Source organism: Nicotiana tabacum, chromosome 8 (genome assembly GCF_000715075.1).
Source record: "Nicotiana tabacum cultivar K326 chromosome 8, ASM71507v2, whole genome shotgun sequence".
In the NCBI taxonomy this organism is placed as follows: Eukaryota; Viridiplantae; Streptophyta; class Magnoliopsida; order Solanales; family Solanaceae; genus Nicotiana; species Nicotiana tabacum.
The window spans coordinates 137776893-137802061 of NC_134087.1; positions in this window are offsets into that span (position 1 = coordinate 137776893).

The following is a 25169-nucleotide window of genomic DNA, read 5'->3' on the forward strand; positions in this document are numbered from 1 at the left end:
TCGCTGGCAATTTGAGCATCTCCAGCAGGGTCCTATGACGGTCACCCAGTATGAGACCCGGTTCATTGATCTTGCTCGTCATGACATTATGATACTCCCCACTGATAGAGAGAGGGTGCGGAGGTTTATTGATGGGTTGGCCCAGCCGATCCGTGTTCAGATGGCCATGAGTGCCGGTAGTGAGATTTCATTTCAGGAGGCGGCAGATGGTGCCCGCCGGATAGAGATGGCACTTGCTCAAGGAGGTGGTCATGGGTCTGATAAGAGGCCCCGTCATTCTGGTAGATTCAGTGGTACCTCGTCTGGAGGTAGGGATTCTTATGGTAGAGGCCATCCTTCGAGGCCCTTTCAGTCAGCTCTCCAGGCTTCTCATGGTACACTAGGTGGTCGTGGTTATCAGCCGCAGTATTCTGACCAGTAGCTCTTCAGCTCATCATCAGCACCTATCAGTGCACCACCACTTCGTTATTCTCAGCAGCCAAGGGCTTGTTGTATTGCGGCGATGTGAGTCACATTGCCAGATATTGCCCTCGAGCTTCCAGTAGCTCGTAGCAGCAGGGTCCTTGCCCGATGATCCAGGCACCAGTTGCCCCACAGCCTGCCCAGCCAGCTAGAGTCAGGGGTAGAGGATATAGAGGTGGAGGTAGAGGTCTTAGAGGTGGAGCTCAGACCGCTAGAGGTAGGGGTCAACCAGTAGCAGATCGTCCCAGGGATATGATTCAAGGAGGTGGGGCCCAGCCTCGTTGTTATGCTTTGCCAGCCAGGCCAGAGGCTGAGTCATCAGATACTGTGATTACAGGTACTATTCTGGTCTGTGATAGGGATGCTTCTATGCTATTTGATCCCGGATCTACGTATTCATATGTGTCGTTCTATTGTGCACCCTATTTGGTTATGCCTAGTGAGGCCTTGAGTATTCATGTATATGTGTCTACGCCAGTGGGGAATTCTATAGTGGTGGACCGGGTTCATCGTTCATGTGTTGTGGTATTCAGGGGTTTTGAGAGCCGTGTTGACTTGTTGCTCTTGGATATGGTGGATTTCGACGTCATATTAGGGATGGATTGGTTGTCCCCGTATCATGCGATCTTGGATTGTCATGCCAAGACTGTGACCTTAGCCTTACCGGGTTTACCCCGCTTAGAGTGGAGAGGGACTTCTGGTCATTGTACCCGCAGTGTTATCTCGTATGTGAAAGCTCGGCGTATGGTCGAGTAGGGATGTTTGGCCTACTTGGTGTATGTTTGCGATTCTAATGCGGAGGCCCCTTCTATTGATTCTGTGCCCATTGTTCGAGAGTTTCCTGAGGTTTTCCCTTCAGACTTGCTGGGTATGCCGCCCGACAGGGATATCGACTTTTGTATTGATTTGGCCCCGGGCACTCAGCCCATTTCTGTCCCGCCATATCGTATGGCCCCGTCGAAGTTGAAAGAGTTAAAGGAACAACTGCAGGATTTGCTTAAGAAAGGTTTCATTAGACCCAGTGTTTCGCCTTGGGGTGCGCCAGTGTTGTTTGTTAAGAAAAAGGATGGTTCGATGAGAATGTGCATCGATTACCAGCAATTGAACAAGGTTACAATTAAGAATAAGTATCCACTACCGAGGATCAACAATTTATTCGACCAGCTTCAGGGTGCGAGGGTATTTTCAAAGATAGATTTGAGATCGGGCTACCACCAGCTGAGGATTAGGGCGTCTAATGTCCCTAAGACAACATTTCGCACTCGGTATGGGCACTATGAGTTTTTGGTCATGTCATTTGGATTGACTAATGCCCCAGCAGCGTTCATGGAGTTGATGAACCGAGTGTTCAGACCTTATTTGGACTTGTTCGTGATAGTCTTCATTGACGATATTCTTATATACTCCCGCAGTCAGGAGGAGCATGAGCAGCACCTCAGAGTGGTCCTTCAGACCCTAAAGGATAGTCAGTTGTATGCTAAGTTCTCAAAGTGCGAGTTTTGGTTGAGTTCGGTCGCATTCCTGGGTCATGTCGTATCAGCAGCAGGCATTCAGGTAGACCCGAAGAAGATAGAGGCAGTCAAGAACTGGCCTCGACCAGCTTCAGCTACGAATATTCGGAGTTTCCTGGGGTTAGCAGGTTACTACTGTCGGTTCGTGGAGGGGTTTTCATCCATTGCAGCCCCTATGACCAGATTGACCCAGAAGGGTGTCCAGTTCAGGTGGTCGGACGAGTGTGAGGCGAGCTTTCAGAAGCTCAAGACGGCTCTAACTACGACACCAGTATTGGTTTTGCCCACAGGTTCAGGGCCATATACGGTCTATTGTGATGCGTCTCGTATTGGGCTTGGTGCAGTGTTGATGCAGGAAGGCAAAGTCATTGCTTATGCTTCGAGGCAGTTGAAGATCCACGAGAAGAATTATCCGGTTCATGATCTCGAGTTGGCAGCCATTGTTCATGCCTTGAAAATCTGGAGGCATTACTTATATGGCGTGACGTGTGAGGTTTACACTGATCACAAGAGTCTTCAGTATCTGTTCAAGCAGAAAGAGTTGAATTTGAGGCAGAGGAGGTGGTTAGAGTTGCTAAAGGATTATGATGTTACTATCTTATACCACCCGGGGAAGGCCAATGTGGTGGCCGATGCATTGAGCAGGAAGTCCGCCAGCATGGGTAGTCTTGCTTATATTCCAGTCAGCCAGAGATCGCTTGCTTTGGATGTTCAGGCCTTGGCCAATCGTCTTGTGAGGTTGGATATTTCTGAGCCTAGCAGAGTGTTAGCTTGCACGGTTGCTCGTTCCTCACTATTAGAGCGTATCCGCGAGCGGCAGTTTGAGCATCCCCATTTGTGTGTCTTGAGAGACACGGTGCAGCGTGGAGGTGCCAAGAAAGTAACCTTAGATGATGATGGTGTATTGAGATTGCAGGGGCGAGTTTGTGTGCCCAATGTTGATGGGATTCGAGAGTTGATCTTAGCGGAGGCCCATAGTTCTCGATATTCTATTCACCCGGGCGCCGCGAAGATGTATCAAGATCTGAGGCAGCACTATTGGTGGCGTAAGATGAAGAAAGACATCGTTGCGCACGTGGCTCAGTGTTTGAATTGTCAGCAAGTTAAGTACGAGCATCAAAGACCCGGTGGTCTATTTTAGAGGATTGCACTTCCCGAGTGGAAGTGGGAGAGGATTACGATGGATTTCATTACTGGACTTCCGATGACTCGGAAAAAGTTTGATGCAGTTTGGGTCATTGTTGATAGGCTGACCAAGTCAGCGCATTTTGTTCCTGTTGTAGCCACCTATTCGTCCGAAAGGTTAGCCGAGATTTATATCAGGGAGATTCTTCGCCTTCATGGGGTGCCGCTATCTATCATTTCGGATCGGGGTACGCAGTTTACCTCGCATTTCTGGAGAGCGGTTCAGCGAGAGTTGGGCACCGAGGTCGAGTTGAGTACAACATTTCATCCCCATACGGACGTTCAGTCCGAGAGGACTATTCAGATTCTTGAGGACATGCTCCGAGCCTGTGTCATTGATTTTGGAGTCTCGTGGGACCAGTTTTTGCCTTTAGCAGAGTTCGCCTACAACAACAGCTACCAGTCCAGCATTCAGATGGCTCCGTATGAGGCGTTGTATGGTAGGCGATGTCGGTCTCCAGTTGGATGGTTTGAGCCGAGAGAGGCTTGATTATTGGGTACGGATCTGGTTCAGGAGGCCTTGGACAAGGTCAGGATTATTCAGGATAGACTTCGTATAGCTCAGTCCAGACAGAAGAGTTATGCAGACCGCAAGGTCAGAGATGTTGCTTTCATGGTTGGTGAGCGGGTATTGCTCCGTGTATCGCCTATGAAGGGCGTGATGAGATTTGGGAAGAAGGACAAGCTCAGCCCTAGGTTCATCGGTCCATTTGATATTCTTGATCGTGTAGGAGAGGTGGCTTATAGACTTGCCTTGCCACCTAGCTTGTCAGTTGTGCATCCCGTGTTTCATGTATCTATGCTCCGGGAGTATCGCGGAGATCCATCGCACGTGTTAGATTTCAGCACTGTCCAATTGGACAAGGATCTGTCATATGAGGAGGAGCCGGTGGCTATTCTAGACCGGCAGGTTCGACAGTTGAGGTCGAAGAGTTTTCCTTCGGTGCGTGTTTAGTGGAGAGGTCAGCCTCCAGAGGCATCGACCTGGGAGTCCGAGTCCAATATGCGGAGCCGGTATCCTCATTTATTTCCCGACTCAGGTACTTCTTTCTTTTGTCCGTTCGAGGACAAACGATTGTTTTAGAGGTGGAGAATGTGACGACCCGAAGGGTCATCCCAGTAGTTCTTCCTTGTTCCGCGCTTTTGAGTCCTTGAAAACCTCGCTTTTAGTTGCCTCGATTGGCGTGCATAGTTCGGGCGCGTAGCCGGAAAGTTTTTATGTTAGAATATGTGAATTATGTTAAACATTTGATGAATTTTGGTATTAATATGTATAATGTTGACTTCGGTCAACATTTTGGGTAAACGGACTCGGACTTGTGATTCGACGGTCCCGGAGGGTCCGTAGAAAAATATGGGACTTGGGCATGTGCCCGGAATCAAATTCTGAGGTCCCAAGCCCGAGAAATGAATTTTTGAAAGAAATTGTTTTTCTGAAATTTGATATGAAAATTTGAAATGAAAATGAGTTAGAAAATATAGGTTCGGGCTCGTATTTTGGTTCCGACGCCCGGTACAAGTCTTATATATGTGTTAAGCACTATCTGTAAAGTTTGGCTAAAAACGGACGTCATATGACGTGTTTCGGACTAAAAATGGGGAATTTGAGTTATGAAAGTTGAAGAAAGAAAATCATGTGTTTGAGGCTTGATCCTATGTATATGATGTTATTTTGGCGATTTGATCGCACGAGTAAGTCCGTAAGATGTTTTTAAGGTTGTGTGCATGTTTGGTTTGGAGCCCCGAGGGCTCGGGTGAGTTTTGAATGGGGCCCGGGAGGTCTTGGACTTAAGAAAATGCAGGTTCATGTGTTGCAGACATCAGCGCGGCCGCGGTCATTTCTGCGCGGTCGGCGCTAGAGCCGCGCGGCCGCGATGCCTTTCTGTGCGGTCCGCATTGCTGAGTCTGAGGGCTAGGGTTTCAGGTCAACCAGCGCGGCCGCACACCAAAAAAGTGCGGTCCGCGCTGGAAGGGTTCAGAGAAGCCCCAATTTTTCTCCCACTCGGCGCGGCCGCAACACATTTTTGTGCGGTCCGCGCCAGGTCCTCAGAAAGGTATACAAGTTCGGAAAATCTCAGTCATTTTTCACATTTCAAAAACCTAAAACCTAAGAGGCGATTTTCCAAACAATGTTTCTTCTCCAAAACGATTGGTAAGTGATTTCTAACTTAATTTCTTTAATCCTTAACATCTTTTAACATAATTTCAACTTCAAATTAAAGATTTTCAGGGGTGAAATTGGGTGTTTTGGGTAGAACCTAGATTTTCTATAAATTGAGAAGTTGGACCTCAATTTGGGGTCCGATTTAAAAACAAATCATATATTTGGATTCATGGGGGAATGAGTAACCGGGTTTTGGTCCGAACCTAGAGTTTCGACCACGTGGGTCCGGGGGTATTTTTGACCTTTTTGGGAAAAACCTTGAAAAATCTATTTTCATGCATTGGGGATGATTCTTTTAGTAATTATTAATGTGATTAAGTAACTTATGACTAAATTCGAGCGGATTGGTGGTGGAATCAAGAGGTAAAGCTATACTAGAAGCGTGAGTTTGAGTTTGGAGCATTCGAGGTAAGTGTTTGTTCTAACTTTGGCTTGAGGAAATAGGATTAGGATGATATTTGCTACTTGCTAATGTGGAGTACAGTGTATAGGCATGGTGACAGTTATCTATGCACCAGAGTCTAGCATGACCGTGAGTCTTGATTGCTTTTAATTCGAATAATGTGACACAAGCTCCTTGTTTATTTGATGAGTTTCATATAATGTGAACGGTTGAGGTAAAATTGTGATTGGTGTACTTTTGGAGCGTTAGCTCGAACATGAATGTGTTAGTTGAGGAAGAATGGATTTAAAAAGGAGAATGTGTTGTGAATACTCCCTTGCCAGGATGTGTAGACTGATATATATATTCTACCTTGTCGGGATATTTTGGGCTGTTAACTGTACCCTTGCCGGGTTAAAGGTATTGAGTTGTTATTCTCCCCTGAAGGGGTCCACTATATGAAGTCAGATATTATATACTATACTATGGGATCGTGTGGCACGCCGTCCATTTATATATGATATTATGAGATCGTGTGGCACGCCGTTCACTTATATATGATATTATGGGATCGTGTGGCACGCCGTCCACTTATATATGATATTATAGGATCGTGTGGCACGCCGTCCACTTATATATGATATTATGGGATCGTGTGGCACGCCGTCCACTTATATATGATATTATGGGATCGTGTGGCATGCCGTCCACTTATATATGATATTATGGGATCGTGTGGCACGCCGTCCACTTATATATGATATTATGGGATCGTGTGGCACGCTGTCCACTTATATATGATATGAATTGGGATCGTGTGGCACGCCGTCCACTTATATACTATACTATGGGATCGTGTGGCACGCCGTCCACTTATATATGATATTATGGGATCGTGTGGCACGCCGTCCACTTATATATGATATTATGGGATCGTGTGGCACGCCGTCCACTTATATATGATATTATGGGATCGTGTGGCACGCCGTCCACTTATATATGATATTATGGGATCGTGTGGCACGCCGTCCACTTATATATGATATTATGGGATCGTGTGGCACGCCGTCCACTTATATATGATATTATGGGATCGTGTGGCATGCCGTCCACTTATATATGATATTATGGGATCGTGTGGCACGCCGTCCACTTATATATGATATTATGGGATCGTGTGGCACGCCGTCCACTTATATATGATATTATGGGATCGTGTGGCACGCCGTCTACTTATATATGATATTATGGGATCGTGTGGTACGCCGTCCACTTATATATGATATTATGGGATCGTGTGGCACGCCGTCCACTTATATATGATATGAATTGGGATCTTGTGGCACGCCGTCCACTTATATACTATACTATGGGATCGTGTGGCACGTCGTCCACTTATATATGATATTATGGGATCGTGTGGCACGCCGCCACTTATATATGATATTATGGGATCGTGTGGCACGTCGTCCACTTATATATGATATTATGGGATCGTGTGGCACGCCGCCACTTATATATGATATTATGGGATCATGTGGCACGCCGTCCATTTATATATGATATTATGCGATCGTGTGGCATGCCGTCTACTATATATATATATATATCATGGAAACCGGAGTTTCTTCTATTTATTTCCGATATTTCATTTTTATCTGTTACTCCCCGATAGCATGTCCCCTCCCAGTTTTACTTTGTATTATCTTGTTATTGTTTTCTTGCACTTGTTGTATATATATCTGTACAGGTTAATTGTGGTAGGTACTGTCTAGCCTCGTCACTACTTCGCCGGGGTTAGGCCAGGCACTTACCAGCACATGGGGTCGGTTGTGCTGATGCTACACTCTGTGCATTTTTGTGCACAAATCAGGGAGCAGCTTACAGACCACAACAGTAGGATTTCTGGGAGCTGTCTTCAGTCCAGGGACTCTCGAGGTATCCTAGCTGGCGTTCGCAGGCCGAAGTCCCTTTCCATGTTTTTCGTTTGTTCATCTTGTATCAGATAAACATGATGTATTTCCTTTCAGACAATGTGTGTAGTATTCTGTAGTAGTCCGTGAGCTTGTGACACCAGACCTTGGGTAGTGATGTGTATTAAACTTCCGCACTTTTGGTTCTCAGTTGCTTTAGATTTAAAGTCTTCTGTTTAAATTTTGTCTCGTTTATTATATTGTTTGGAAGAAAGCAGGAAAAATGTTTTATATATTTGGCTTGCCTAGCTCCGATAGTAGGCGTCACACCTCCTTTTTCCGCCCCCGCGAGGGGCGTAAGGGAGTTTTTTCCAATTAAACGACAATCGAAACGGTATTTGTTTATTTATTTCAGAGTCGCCACTTGGGAGATTTAGGGTGTCCCAAGTCACCAATTTTAATCCCGAATCGAGGAAAAGAATGACTCCATATTACAGTCTGCATACCAGAAATCTAGATAAGGAATTCTGTTAACCCGGGAGAAGGTGTTAGGCATTCCCGAGTTCCGTGGTTCTAGCACGGTCGCTCAACTGTCATATTCGGCTTGATTATCTGATTTAATACATATTGAACCTATGTGCAAATTTTAACTTTTAACCGCTTTTATCATTTACTGTTATTTTATCAAGAATTGCAACATCGTGGAAACACATCTCGAACCACGTCACAATCAATGTACCCGTGGTTAGAGCTACATTTCAACTCTGTTGAGATTGGGATTTAGGTCACGTAAATGTGCACCCGAGTTTAGGAAGATAACATTATTAAATACGCGCCTAAAGTGACTAGCGTATCATTTACTTTGGGCAGGGCCGTGGAATTTTACTAAATGGTCCATCCCGAAGTCTAAGCAGTTTTAAAGCAAATATTTACTAAGGGCCCCGCAATTTGTATTTTTTATTTGGCGAGGCTCATCTCATTCTTTTTTTCTTTTTTTTTGAAAGGAATTTGCAACGTCATGGAAATGCATCTCGAACCACGTCACAATCAATGCACCCGTGATTAGAGACACATTTCGACTCCGTTGAGATTTGGATTTGGGTCACATAAATGTGCACCCGAGTTTAAGAAGGTAAGATTTATTAGGGCGCGTCCTAAAGAGACTAACGTATTGTTATTTTAGGAAGAGGACGTGAAGGTTCATTAAACGGCCAAATCCAAAGTCTAGTCGATGGTTATGTATTTTATTGAGGGCCCCGGTGATGTGTGATTTATTTGGCGAGGCTCGTCTCATTTTTATTTTAAAGGATAAACCTATAGTGACTACATTTCTTCTATTAAATTCGTCTCTAAAATAAAAGGAAATCCCTTAATTAATTACATGCTAAAAAGTCGAACTTATTAGTTATTAGTTTACGGCTAATGCAAAAATGGAAAATTGCAATCGAGTTTGTACAAAGAGAGATTGCTTCCGTTCTATATTCTATTATTTAATAACATTGGAACATGAGATTGACGCACAATAATATCGAAGCAGATTAACTATTCTTCGATTAATTTAAACTAGCATTATTAGATGAAGAAGTTATACATATGCAACCTTATTCATTGACGGGCATACATATGAGGTTCAGTTAATTATTCCACCCATGCTTAATATTTAAAGGTGAAAAGACGGAAGCTGACCCTATCTAACTTAAGTGATACCGCTACATGTTTCATGCTTAGCTACGTGATTTTTTTTATCTTTTGCGATAATCCAAACTGCCTAGTATGCCTTTGAAATATACATTATCTACTGATGAACTAGGGTGAAACAAACGTGATTACTGCACTGACATTTTTTTAACCGACCCTACGTGAAACCATTGTTGGCCGAACATCACTGCTACTCCACTAGTTTCTTTCTGATTAACATACAAACGACAAATTACCGGGCCTAACTCTTATGGACTGAAAACTGTTTCACTACACAGTTTGAAAGCCAAACTTTACATGTCAAGCATACAAAGATGTTCTAAACCACAAACAGCAAAGAAAATAAAAATAACTATGCTAAGTTCAAACTGCAATTCTTCTTATACTCTTATTCATGCTCCAAATTCATCATTACACCAATGAAATTAGAATGTGTACCTGGATGTTGGACAATAAGAATGAGAAGAAGAATAATATCAGCAGCAGGCAACCAGACAGCAGTAATACAGCAGTAACACAACAGCAATAAACAGCAACAGCAGTTCCACAACAATGACAAACCCACAGGTGGTCGAGCAATCAATCAACAATCCCAGAACAGAGTAGTAAACCAAACAGAAAAACCCAGGATGTTTGATACAATAGTAACAGCAGTTCACTAATTACAACAACTCGACCAATAACCAACAACAAACTCAATAGCAATGAGACCAGACTCAATCAGCAGCATACAGAAGCCCAGAATATAGTAGTAATCCCACTGAGAAATCAGAATACCCTAATGAAATAGTCACAGCCCAAACCCTTTAGAACTAACAGTTTTATTTCTCTCTGAACACTTAGTAATTTTCCAGTATATTCTCTTAATACTCACTGACTTGTTCCAGTCCCCCCTTCTAATTTAGAACTATTTTTTTTCCTCCCCCTTTTTAGCTTGTGTCCTCCTCTATTTATCCTAGCATCAGCCCATTCAAAACAGCCTGTTAGACCATTCAAACCCCCTCCCATGTTCTCCTGCTGTTTTTCCACTCAATGATAAAATAAAACCCTTCCCATGAGATTCCCCTGACAAAACTATTTTCATTATTAAAATGCCTTATCATTTTATTAAACTAAACCAAACATGGGCAGCAGGAATGTATCCTGTCAGCACATGCTGTCCAATTGACCCTAATTCATTAAAGAACTACAAATTGCCATGCTTTTCTGATTTCCAGCCATTAAAGGCACTCAATATGTCATTAATTCCACTATTGGTCAGTTAATTTCATTAGTTGAATCAAAGTTTTAGTACCTTATTGTCAGCTCATCTTGCCTTTTACAGAATTTTATAACCCCAAACCAAACCTTTAAAACCCCTGACCATTTCTGTTTTATCCCAACTTCAACAAAAGTGAAATTCTGAACTTATGGGAGTTCAAATTCAACAATTATCCTAACTGAATTCCAACTATTGTATTATAGCTAACAAACCATTCACAGATAGTTTTCAAACAACTAGCTAATCGACAATGGTTCAATCAAATCATATGAAGTTATCAGGAATCAGGACATTTGAACATTCAGTCCTATGAAACTAATCGACGACATTTATCTAATCGACTATATTAATTATAACGTAGAACAATCAGTCGATTAAACAGATAATACAAATAGGACATGAACTGTTCTTGACAAATTTGCACGATACAGCGAAAAACCAGGCATTATTGATTCGACGATGTTAATCATATTGAAATATGTATACTACTATACAGATTCATCACAACAGAATAAACAAATCAACCAAATAGAAAGTCTTATGGAGATAAAGAACAACTGACAACAGAAATCCCAAAATAAACAAACAAACTAAATAAAAATGCAGAAAAACTAATCTAGACTAAAATAGATAACAAAAGGGAGAAGTGAACAAACCAGAAAAGTTTTAACATGGATGACCCAGGCATGAGCTTGATTTGCCCATTTGAGGTCGGACAAATCCTAACTGAGGTGTTCTCGAATGAGAACACTTCGATTAGGATCTACTAGACCCCAAACTTCCGTTTATATCCAAACAGACCCCACAAATTCTTGTGTTCTAGGGTTCGATTCTTCAGAGTTGGGGTTTTGGGATTTGTGGGTAGATTCGGACTAAACCAAGCCTGATTTGGTCACGAGGGAGGTCAGGGGAGTGTCTAGTGTGGATTTGGGTTGGTTTGGTGTAGGTCGAGGTCCGGCTCAAATCTTCAAATGAAGATTCGAGATGGTGGGGGAGGATTCGAGACCCACGGTTAGTGGATCTGTGTTCAGGGGGTTGAGGTGGTCCTAGGGTGTTAAGGTGGTGTTCGCCGGCATCCTTGCCGCCGGGTTTATGGTGAGGGGAAAGGGGGCAGTGCTAGGGTTTGAGAGGAGGGGGCTCTGGGACGATGGTGAATAGTGGGTGAAGAGGGGCGGGTCTGTTTTGGGGCGTGGGGTGTTAGGTTAGGTTTATATATGGGATGGGTGGTTTAATCCTGACCGTTGGATCATTCAAAATTGATGGCCAGGATTGGGGGAGCTTAACAATACGGTATCGTTTGGTTGAGTAGGGGGTCGGTTTAAGACGGGAATGGGTCGGGTCATGAGGGAAGCCAAAGACCGTTGGATCAATGTAGATGAACGTCTCAGATCAACTTTGCCCAAAACGGCGTCGTTCCGACTTAGCAGGGGCTGCATTGGACCTTTTGATTGCAACGAATCAACGGCTCAGATTGAGGCGTAGATACGGCGTCGTTTGGGTTGTGCATGGGCAGCCTGTGTTTGGACTGGGTCTATGTTTTGGTTTTGGGCCTAATTTTGGGGCCCAATCCGATTTTTTCACAACTCTCTTCTTTTCTTTAATTACCAAAATTAAACAAAACTCCTAAATAAATTGTAAAATCAAAAATAAAATAAAATTACACACATATTAGTTAACACCTATAATAATTAACACACAATTTAACATTAAATAAAAAATCACTCCATGTCCAGAGACACACATGCATATATTTTTGATTTTCTTTTAACCAAATTATGGTTAATTAATTTCTAAATGTGCCATTAATTCCTAAATGCATGCAACATGTATTTTTGTATTTTTGTTTACGGACAAAACGATTATCAAAATGTCACGCATATTCTCAAAATTGTACCCCAAGGAAAATATTTTTATTTTTTTGAATTTTTTGGGAGTAATTCTCATAGGGAGCAAAAATCACGTACTTACAGCTGCCCCTCTTTGCCCGAAGACACGAAGGGTTTTCGTGCAAAGATAAAATGAGCGATTTTTTGCTCAATTGAGTACTCCGTGTGAGGCATTTTTTGAAAAAGATTTGACCGAACCTTTGCCTCAGAGGTTTCCTACATATCCTGGGCTAAACAGGAATCAGGTCAATGTAGTTCGGGAAGTTTCGGTAGCTGGGACTACCCTGTGACTGTAATGTTTGCTGCTGCTGTATGCTGTTACTGCTGCTCTACCAGTCTACTTATTACATCGTGCTAAAAAGAAAACAAGACGCTAGACTAGACTACGGATCACAAGATTTTATCCATCTTCAACTTGTTCTTGTTGTCCCGCTTTCTTGTCGGCTTGTGTTCCTTCTGGTGCTTTTCTTCCGTGCACTTGGGGATGACACTGGCTTTTTGCCCTCCTGAATACTAGTTTCACCATTTCGCTCGGCCCGCCGGGGATATGGTTTTCCTCATTGAGCTTTCCAGCGGTTCCTCTGGGGATACGGCTTTCTTCATCAGATTTGCTATGCTGGGCACAATTTAACGTTCAACAAACCGCTTCTTTCAAGACGCGTCTTTTTCTTCCTTTTGACTCATGCGCCTGAATTTGTGCTGGGACCTTTTGTCGCAACCTTCCGTTTCCCGGTGATGGGGTCTTTTATCGTTCCCTACTGGGGATTCCTGATGTAACCTTCTACTTTCCAGTGGGCTGCTGATTCCAATACCTGCAGTATAAGACTCAAAAGTATTTCTCTCATTATGCAGGTCGGCGCCTGAATGCAAAAAGAAATGATAGAAATGTATTCCCGCATTATACTGGTGGGCGACCTAGAACAAAATGTATTCCCGCATTATACTGGTGGGCGACCTAGAACAAAAATGTATTCCCGCATTATACTGGTTGGCAACCTAGAACAAAGATGTATTCCCGCATTATACTGGTGGGCGACCTAGAACAAAAATGTATTCCCGCATTATATTGGTGGGCGACCTAGAACCGAAATGTATTCCTGCATTATACTGGTGGGCGACCTAGAACAAAATGTATTCCCGCATTATACTGATGGGCGACCTAGAACAAAAATGTATTCCTGCATTATACTGGTGGGCGACCTAGAACAAAATGTATTCCCGCATTATACTGGTGGGCGACCTAGAACAAAAATGTATTCCCACAATATACTGGTGGGCGACCAAGAACAAGAATGTATTCCCGCATTATACTGGTGGGCGACCTAGAACAGAAATGTATTCCCGCATTATACTGGTGGGCGACCTAGAACAAGAATGTATTCCCACATTATACTGGTGGGCGACCCAGAACAAGAATGTATTCCCGCATTATACTGGTGGGCGACCTAGAATAGAAATGTATTCCCGCAGTATACTAGTGGGCGACCTAGAACAAAAATGTATTCCCGCATTATACTGGTGGGCGACCTAGAACATGAATGTATTCCCGCATTATACTGGTGGGCGACCTAGAACAGAAATATATTCCCGCATTATACTGGTGGGCGACCTAGAACAAAAATGTATTCCCGCATTATACTGGTGGGAGACCTAGAACAAGAATGTATTCCCGCATTATACTGGTGGGCGACCTAGAACAGAAATGTATTCCCGCATTATACTGGTGGGCGACCTAGAACAAGAATGTATTCCCGCATTATACTGGTGGGCGACCTAGAACAAAAATGTATTCCCGCATTATACTGGTGGGCGACCTAGAACAAAAATGTATTCCCGCATTATACTGGTGGGCGACCTAGAACAGAAATGTATTCCCGCATTATACTGGTGGGCGACCTAGAACAAGAAATGTATTCCCGCATTATACTGGTGGGCGACCTAGAACAAAAATGTATTCCCGCATTATACTGGTGGGCGACCTAGAACAGAAATGTATTCCCGCATTATACTGGTGGGCGACCTAGAACAGAAATGTATTCCCGCATTATACTGGTGGGCGACCTAGAACAGAAATGTATTCCCGCATTATACTGGTGGGCGACCTAGAACAGAAATGTATTCCCGCATTATACTGGTGGGCGACCTAGAACAAGAATGTATTCCCGCATTATACTGGTGGGCGACCTAGAACAGAAATGTATTCCCGCATTATACTGGTGGGCGGCCTAGAACAAAAATGTATTTGAATTTGTTTCCTCGTTCCTCCGAGAAAATTTTCGAGCAATGACAGAAAATTTTCTGCCTCGGTTCTGGCGACCTTTCTTATGGCGTGTTTTTCCGCCATCATCAATCTTTATTTTCCTATAGAAATCAAAGAGAATCTTGTTAGTTTTAACATGGTGAGTGATCGTGTCACTCCTGTTGGGGTATGATTGTTCCTTTCCTTTTCCTTGCTCTGCGCTCCTAAAAACTGGTTGGGGAATAAAGTTGCTTGCTGGGGTGACACGCCAGCTGGGGATGGTTCTCCATTTATCCCTTCCCTGCTTTCTCGTTTTAGAACAAGTTGTGGGAGTCCTCTTAAATCCCCAAAACCACTCCCTTAGCAGTTTATTTGCTACCAGAACTGCAAGGCACAGAATGTTATAACCTGGGGATAACCTTTAGGACTGTTCGGGTTATCTTGCAGCGGATTAAGTTTCCCTTCCTGTGGTGTCTGACCACCTTGGACCTGGGTCCGTGATTTATCGACCTTCCGCGGGGGAATCTTCTTGGACCTTGGTCCACAAGTCCCTCACCCGTCGTTTTTCCGCTTTCTTCACGTCACCCTTAACTTTCTAAACAATTTGTCCTTTGGTTTTGCAACAAACGCCCTTTGTCTTATTGCCTCGATTTTTGGCCTGTCCCATTCGTCTTTCCTTCGTACCGATTTGGTCCCTGGTAGTAAACTCTGAAAAATCCTTTTCAAAACAAATTTCTGGAAAGAAATGAAAGGATAGAAAAAGAGAAAAGTTTCTCTGAACAAATGCTGGGAGGAAAGAAGAAAAGAAAAGAACTTATCTGGATGGTATAACCGGTCCTTATGATCATGTCGTGCACCATGGATTCCCGACCCAGTCTATTTGTATCAATCAACCTGTCTGATGGCCTTACTTGCTGGGGGTAAATAGGTGTCCATTCCTTCGCAAATGTGGACCCTTTGCCAATCTGTCTTGTCGCCTTATAGTGCCCTTCGAGGGGTTTTCACTAATAAGACTCTCTTTTTTCCTCAGCTCCCAGCGCCTTACGGTGCCTGTGAAGGTTTTCACCGATAAGACTCTCTCATTTTATATCTCTCATCTTTCGTCGCCTTGTGGTGCCTGCGAAGGTTTTCACCGATAAGACCTTCTCATTTTGTCCTTCAACGGGGAATTGGGGTGCTGCCGACATGACTCTCTCTTTCCGAGATTCTTTCTGGCTATCAGTTCATTTCTCATTTATGATCCCCTTCTCTGCTGGAGATCAGCGTATTATCCTCGGCTTCCATTGTCCTAACTTGGCACTTCTCGGACGTTGATCGGGAGGTCTTTTTTGGGCATTGATGTTTGGTTTTGTGTGTCAAATATTTAACTTAACTCCGATGGGTGAAGTGTTACAACTCTTGGAATCAAACCCTTTTGGATACTCAAAACATAATTCCTGCCCCAGTTTTCTTACTTGGGGAATTTTATATTTACGCTATGTTGAGCTATGCGCATTACGCACACTATGACCGAGCCGTGAGGCGCCTACGTATCCTCTTTGAGGAATCAGGTCAAATGTAGTTCCTATCAGTTTTGTTTTTTCTTGCGATTTTTAACTTCTCTTTTTTTTCATTTTCTTTTAATTTCTTCTCTTTATTTTTCATCTTCTTTTCCATATCTTTTTCCCATTAGTGATTCCAAAAGAGGGGTATGAAAGAATAACTTAAGGCTCAAAAAAAAGGGAGCAAGAGTTAAAAGTGTTTGGATAGAAGAAAGAATTGTCTCCGTCATTTCATTATCCAATAATTACCAAATACAAACAAACGAACCAATAACTATCATAATCGAAGAAATTACGCATAGTATCTTTTGACTGCATCAGAATTGATAGCCATGTCGACACATCTTCCCTCGACATCTGTTAGGCACAAAGCACCGTTGGACAACACTCTGGTCACGACATAAGGCCCTTGCCAATTTGGGGCGAACTTGCCTTTTGCTTCGACCTGATGCGGGAGGATCCGTTTCAATACCTGCTGCCCTACTTCAAATTTTCTGGGGCGTACCCTTTTCTTGTACGCTCTTTCCATTCTTTTCTGATACAATTGGCCATGACAAACTGCTGCCAATCTTTTTTCATCTATTAAGCTCAGCTGCTCTAAACGATCTTTAACCCATTCATCATCATCAATCTCGACTTCAGCGACAATCCGGAGGGACGGAATTTCGACCTCCGCTGGTATTACTGCCTCAGTTCCATATACCAACAAATAAGGAGTTGCACCTATGGAAGTCTGGACCGTAGTACGATAACCCAACAAGGCAAAGGGTAATTTCTCGTGCCATTGTTTGGACCCTTCCACCATCTTCCGCAGTATCTTCTTGATATTCTTATTGGCTGCTTCGACCTCTCCATTCGCCTTGGGACGATATGGGGTGGAATTGCGGTGTGTAATCGTAAATTGTTGGCATACCTCTCTCATCAGGCTGCTGTTAAGATTTGCACCATTATTCGTGATGATCACTTTCGGGATCCCAAATCTGCAGATGATATGGGAGTGAACAAAATCCATCACTGCCTTTTTAGTTACCGACTTGAAGGTTTTAGCCTCGACCCATTTGGTGAAGTAGTCGATGGTCACTAGAATGAACCTATGGCCGTTGGATGCTGCCGGCTCGATAGGCCCAATGACATCCATGCCCCATACAACAAACGGCCAGGGTGCTGATATCGTATGTAACTCTGTTAGCGGAGAATGAATCAGATCTCCATGTATCTGACACTGATGGCATTTCCTCACGAAAGTGATACAGTCATGCTCCATGGCGAGCCAATAATACCCTGCTCGAAGTATCTTCTTTGCCAATACATATCCGCTCATATGTGGCCCGCAAACTCCAGCATGTACCTCTGCCATAACCGTCGTGGCTTGACCGGCGTCTATACATCTTAAAAATCCCAAGTCCGGGGTTCTTCTGTACAACACTCCCCTGCTGAGGAAGAAACCATTCGACAAACGCCGAAGGGCTCTTTTTTGGTCTCCAGTGGCCTGTTCCGGATATATCCCCATTTTGAGGTACTCCTTTATATCGTAAAACCAAGGCTCGCCATCTACTTCCTCTTCTACCGCGTTGTAATAAGCATGCTGATCACGAACCTGAATGTGCAACGGGTCAACATACATTTTGTCGGGGTGGTGTAACATTGATGCTAAGGTGGCCAATGCATCGACAACCTCGTTATGGACTCTTGGGATATGTTTGAATTCCACTGATCGAAATCGCTTGCTCAGATCGTGCAAACATTGTCGATAGGGTATGAGTTTCAAATCTCGTGTTTCCCATCCACCCTGAATCTGATGTACCAAGACCAGAACGTCTTGGACATCCATCTCCGCAGCTAATCGCAGACCCAAAATGCAAGTTTCGTACTCGGCCATATTATTGGTGCAATAGAAGCGTAGCTGAGCTGTAACAGGATAGTGACGTCCTGTTTCAGAAATGAGTACTGCTCCTATTCCAACCCCTTTCGCATTCGCGGCTCCATCGAAGAAAAGCTTCCAACACGGTTCATCGGGTAATTCCAGCTCACCTGTATGCATCACTTCTTCGTCGGGAAAATACGTTCTTAAAGGCTCGTATTTTTCATCAACGAGATTCTCTGCCAAATGGTCGGCCAACGCTTGGGTTTTCATGGCCGTCCTCGTCACATAGACGATATCAAACTCTGTGAGCAGAATTTGCCATTTTGCTAGCCTCCCTGTGGGCATAGGTTTCTGAAAAATGTACTTCAATGGGTCCAAACGGGATATGAGATAAGTAGTATACGAGGACAGGTAGTGCTTCAACTTCTGAGCCACCCAAGTTAGGGCGCAACATGTTTTCTCGAGTTGAGTGTACTTGACCTCATACACCATGAACTTCTTGCTAAGATAATAGATGGCCTGCTCCTTCCTTCCTGTGACATCATGTTGCCCCAGTACACAACCAAATGAATTCTCCAGGACCGTCAGATAAAGAATTAATGGCCTCCCTGGCTTAGGTGGAACCAACACAGGTGGATTGGACAGATACCCTTTGATTTGGTCAAAAGCCTCTTGACACTCTGCCGTCCATTTTACTGCAGCATCTTTTTTCAACAGCCAAAATATGGGTTCACAAGTCGCTGTGAGTTGGGCGATGAACCTGCTGATATAATTTAGCCTCCCCAATAGACTCATTACCTCCGTTTTGTTCTTTAGCGGTGGCAAATCTCGGATGGATTTGATCTTGGATGGATCTAACTCAATACCCCGTCGACTGACAATGAATCCTAACAGCTTTCCTGATGGAACCCCGAATGGGCATTTGGCCGGGTTGAGCTTAATATCATACCTTCGGAGTCTTTGAAAAAATCTCCTTAGGTCTGCTACATGGTCTTCCTGACGCCAAGACTTTATGATCACATCGTCCACGTACACCTCAATTTCTTTGTGTATCATGTCGTGAAACACAATAGTCATTGCTCGCATGTACGTTGCCCCAGCATTCTTCAATCCGAACGGCATTACCCGGTAGCAGTAAGTTTCCCATGGTGTAATAAAAGCTATCTTTTCCGCATCTTTTCATCCATTAGGATCTGATGATACCCTGCATAGCAATCCACAAAGGATCCGATCTCGCGCCCGGCGCAATTATCGATCAGGATATGGATGTTGGGCAATGGAAAATTGTCCTTAGGTCTTGCTTTGTTGAGATTGCGGTAGTCGACGCATACCCTAATTTTTCCATCCTTCTTCGGAACTGGTACCACATTGGCCAACCACTCGGGATATCGAGTGACCCGAATGACCTTCGCCTGCAACTGCTTAATCACCTCTTCTTTGATCTTTACACTCATCTCTGTTTTAAATTTCCTTAGCTTTTGCTTGACCGGAGGGTATGCCGGGTCAGTGGGAAATTTGTGAACCACTAAATTGGTGCTTAAACCCGGCATATCATCATATGACCATGCAAAAACATCTTTGAATTCTACGAGGGTTTTGATCAATTCTTCCCTAACGTTTGGCTCAATGTGGATGCTGATTTTGGTTTCTTTGACATTATCCGCGTCTCCTAGATTCACAGCCTCAGTGTCATTTAGGTTAGGCTTGGGTTTCTCTTCAAATTGGCACAGTTCTCGGTTTATCTCTTCGAAGGCTTCATCCTCGTCATATTCAGACTCATTGTCACAAACGACCTCTTATATCATTAAGTCGGAGCCGAATTGATTTATTAGACTAGGTCGAAAATCCGCTGTGCATGCCATGTCATTAGAACCAGTAAAAAGAGAACTGTTCAGAAAGAAAAAGAACAAAACAAAATTAAAATCAGACAAAAGAAGAGAATTTTATTAAACTTGCGGGATAACAGGGTTCACACTTTTACAAAATAAAATTTGGATTACACCCTGGAATAATCCGAACAAGAAAAGCAAAAATCAAAGCCTACTACCAGGACTCCCCCCAGATAGGAAGAGGAGTAACCGTCCAATTGTTGGTTTTGGCCTCAGGCCCCACAAACTGTATGTACGCTCTGCTGGAACTCCCTCCAACTTCTACCATATTGACATCCGTGAATAGCCTCTCGAAACTCTGATTCAGGTCCCCGTCCATCCCAATCAATGGTCCGAGAACTTTTGGGACCGGTGGCCCCTTGGCACTTGCTCTGACAAAAGATCTTGAGAGATGTGGCACAGGTTTGGGAAGAAACCAGACTTTCTTCTTCATTTTCCGCGTTTGCTTTACATCTGCTGTGGTTGGTTTGAACCCCAACCTGAAGGTTTCCAAATTCTTGGACAGGGAGACAGGTTGGACAATCCCCTGAAGCTCAACTCCCAGGCCTTTTCCTGGCACAAACCCATTACCCAGCATTTCCGAGACCATCATGATCGTTGCGGAAGCTACCCTAGGGTGTTGGATGATCTCACCCTCAGAAATCTTGTTTACCGACATTGCATCGAAAATTTGGTAAACCCAGGGACCCTTGTCATCATTGGTCTCTATGAAGGGCACAATGGCGCCACCCATTGTGCATGCAGTGTCCTCGCCGTGCAGTACGACCTCCTGTCTATCCCACTCGAACTTGACCATTTGATGCAAGGTGGAAGGCACTGCTTTGGCTGCGTGGATCCACGGTCGTCCTAACAGAAGTTTATAAGATACCGTGGCATCTAATACCTGGAACTCCATGGTAAACTGGACTGGACCAATGGTCAATTCAAGTACAATATCCCCCACAGTGGCTGTTCCATTTCCGTCAAATCCTCGGACGCAAATGCTATTCTTGTGTATTCTTCCGTGGTCGATCTTTAACTGGTTCAAGGTGGATAATGGACAAATATTGGCACTTGAGCCGTTATCCACCAATGCCTGGGTAACTATCGAATTTTCACATTTGACAGTTAGGTAGAGAGCTTTATTATGCTCCGTGCCTTCTACCGGCAAATCATCATCTGAGAATGTTACCCTGTTCACCTCGAAAATTTTGTTGGCAATTGTTCCAGGTGATTTACAGAAATCTCGTTAGGCACATGAGCCTCATTCAGTATCTTCATCAGGGCCCGACGATGTTCATCAGAATGGATTAGTAATGATAGCAGCGAGATCTGGGCCGGTGTTTTCTTCAGCAGTTCGACCACGGAGTAGTCCTGCACTTTCATCTTCCTCAAGAATTCCTCAGCCTCTTCTTCTGTCACAGGTTTCTTTGTTGTAGCTGGGTTGGGTCTTCTCAACTCCACCGGAGCGAAGCACCGTCCTGATCGAGTTAGCCCTTGCGCTTCACAACTATCTTCCTCCACTTGTTTTCCTTTGTATATCACCACTGCATTCTCATATTTCCAAGGCACGACCTTGCTATCAATCATCGGCAATTGGACTATAGGCTTTATGGTGACCAGTTCCCTGTATGTCCCTTTCAACACAACTGCGGGTGTGGGTGGAGTCCCTGATATTACCAACTTGGCTGGCTCGGGTTTCTTTGTTACGGTGGACGGATTCTTTCCCAGTATCACTACTGGCTTGACGCCTTCTCCATGCGACTGTACCCCGGTCTTCCACTGGTCGATCCTTCTTTCGGAGCGGCCTGGATCATCATCATTGTCTGTGAGGGCTTCCTCGGCTCTCCTCCCTCATACACCAACTCGATCATGTGAGCCTCGTGGTGTGTTGGCAGTGGGTTCTGGTTGATGTTAGGTGCCTCCGGCGTCTGGACCTCGATCTTATTGGCATAAATAAGATCTTGTATTGCATGCCTTAACTTCCAACACTTTTCGGTATCATGCCCCAGCATCCCTGAGCAGTACTCACAACTTATTGATCGGTCCAAATTTTGAAGTGGGAGATTTGGTCCTCGAGTCTCGACAGGACTAACCAAACCCAATTGCCTCAATTTGTGGAACAAAGCGGTGTAGGTTTCTCCCAACTCAGTAAAAGTTCTATGTTTCTGTAGCCTGTCATTCCTAGCAGCTTGATTTCCCTGAAAGCCTGCCCTTGGAGGGTTTCTATATGCCCTTGGTGGAGGATAGGTGTTTTGTGGTGGTGCATATGTGTTCTAGGGAGCCGGCGCGTGCCATTGCGGGCGAACCGGAGGCTGAGTGTATGTCTGGGCTCGGTGTACGGAGAAATGTGGTTCTTGAGGTGGATAGTAGTGTTGTGGTGGGCTGTATGGGTAGTTTGGCCTGTGGGGTCTGGGTTGGTTGCAGTGTGGTTTGCCAGACCTGGACCAACTGCTTGCCTCAATCGTGGCAATTTCTTCTTTCTTCCTTCTTCCCAGCGCACCTCCCGTGCCGCTCTGAATAGCCTGGGTCGTTGCCTTGAGTGCCGAGTAGTTCAGGATTTTGTCAGACCTCAGACCCTCTTCTATCATGACCCCTATCTTTACTACTTCATTGAAGGATTTTCCAACCGTCGTCACCAAGTGACCAAAGTAAGTTGGATCCAGTGTTTGCAAGAAGTAGTCCACCATTTCTCCCTCTCTCATGGGAGGATCAACCCTGGCCGCTTGTTCTCTCCAGCGGAAACCAAACTCACGAAAATTTTCCCCAGGTTTTTTTCCGGTCCTCAGCAACGTGAGATGGTCAGGGACTATCTCGAGATTGTATTGAAAGTGACCTGCGAAAGCCTGCGCCAGATCATCCCAAGTGTACCATCTGCTGGAATCCTGCCTGGTATACCATTCTAGTGCCGATCCACTCAGACTTTGGCCGAAATAAGCTATCAGTAGCTCATCTTTGCCACCTGCCCCTCTCATTTTGCTACAAAAACCCCGCAAATGTGCCATGGGATCCCCGTGCCCTTCATATAAATCAAACTTAGGCATCTTGAACCCAGCCGGGAGTTGGACGTCCGGGAAAGGGCATAGATCCTTGTAGGCCACGCTGACCTGGTTGCCCAATCCGTGCAGGTTCCTGAAGGACTGCTCCAGGCTTTTGAACTTCCTCATTACCTCATCTTGTTCTGGGACTTTAACCGGCTTTTCAATCTCTGCCGGTACCTCTAAGTGCGGGTTGTAGGTATGGGGTTCTGGTGCATGAAATATGGGCTTAGGGGGATAGTATTGCGTATCCTGAGCCTGAAACAATGGCTCGCTGGTTGATCTTTGCAGGGTGGCTGATGTGGGTCCCACAAAAGTGGGAACATTTGGTGTTGGGAGAGGTTGATGGGGTGGTGGAGCTTGGGAATCATGGGGGCTTCTCTCCTGATGATAACGGTGATTCGGGAGGCTTGTTGAAGGGACGGAGTGAGGGTATTCCGGCATGTGCCCTAGTGGCTCAGGGCTCTTTTGTGCTTTGGCTAGAGCTAACTGCATTGCATTCATCTCTAGTCCCATCCTTTCTATCTTTTCCATCGCTTCTTTTAACAACTGGCTCATCGACCTTTCTTCCTCGGTACTATTCTCTGAAGTAGTCATGCTCGTTGTTACCGGTCCTTTGGATCTGGTTTGGTAAGGGTGTGTTGCCAGAATTCTTTAACAACTAACTGTCTGGATGTTGGAAAATAACAAACTTGTTAGCGTTAGAGCTTTAACAGATTTGATAATAACACATTGGGGATGCAAATGCTCCTAGGCAGTTAACCGTTTCTAACATGCTTTGCTTCGGCAACATGCGTCATCCCGGCTTGCTTATTTGTCCCTTCTTTAAAGTACTTTGGGAACCCCTGTAGTTTATTTTTATATTTTATTTTCTTTCTTTCTTTTTCTTTTCTTTTTGTTAATGGCGGCCGAATCTTATGTGGATTGCCTACGTATCACGTCCCCGTGTGAATCAGACCGGGCGTAGTTCTGCCATAAAGTAAAGACACACAAAAATTCTTTTGGAATCATTTAATTCATCATCAAAATTTGCTATTACAAATTACTTCAAACAGCAGAACAACAATAGTACAGATTCCATAACTCCTCGACAGAAAGAAAACAACACACAGGAAGACAACAAAGCCAATTAAACAAGACTCGAACTAGGGGCTACAATTCCAATTTGAGGGCTCGCGAGGCATCGCTCGGCCTTTCGGCGGCCCTTGGTGTAAGGTCTCTCTGCAAGCTCTTTAGCTCATTCATGATCCGGTGGACGCAGCCCATGATGGAAACAAGGAGGGTTTTCCGAGGTATTTGCTCACATGCTAGGCATCTCATGTAGATGTAGTGCCCAATCTCATCAATTCTTCCTCGAATGTTATCCCTTTCAACGAACAATTGCTCTATTCGCCGATCTTTTAATCCCAGTGCTTGAGCATTGTCGGCAAGTCGATCCTGGAACATCTCCATTTGTCTTTCCATTCTGGTCATTGCATCGTAACAACGTCTTCTATCGGCCTGGGCATCTCGTGCTTGTTTGAAGATCCGTTCATGAAGAGTGGAGTTCGTTTTCCTTAATATCCCGATGCTCATTTCATAATCCCTTATGACTTGTTGCAGACGCTGCCTCCGGGCCATTGTAGCTTTTGCCCATCTGACCTTCATACTTGCTATGCAAGCTTCCGATCTCTCTAATTCTTCTCGGCTTTGGCTGACCTGATTTCTCAAATCTGCTATCAATCTTTCGTCGGAGCGATGTTCCTGTCGGTCGCTGTTACTCTTACTAGCTTGGCGAATGTGGGCTTTTAGTGTCTGGTTTTCTTGGGCTAATTTGTTCTTTTCACCCCGCTCGGAGGCGACTTGTACGTTGTTCTCAAATATAAGCCTTTTGACTTGTTGCTTTAGCTTCCCGATTTCAGCCCGGTAGCCTTCCTCCCTTTTTAACCAGCTCCACTGTGCATGTGATGATTCCGCAAAGTCTTGGATGTGAGCTCTCTTAGTTGGTCTCTGATGCTCAAGCTCTCTTCTGTACCACGTGAGGTATTTTGGCGACACTTCGCCCTTGGCCCAATCTTGTACACAAGTATCTTCTTTCAAGGTTTGATATTCATTCCAGATTCTCCGAACGACCGCTTCAGGGAATTGCCCACCAGGCCCGATTTTGATTACCTGGCT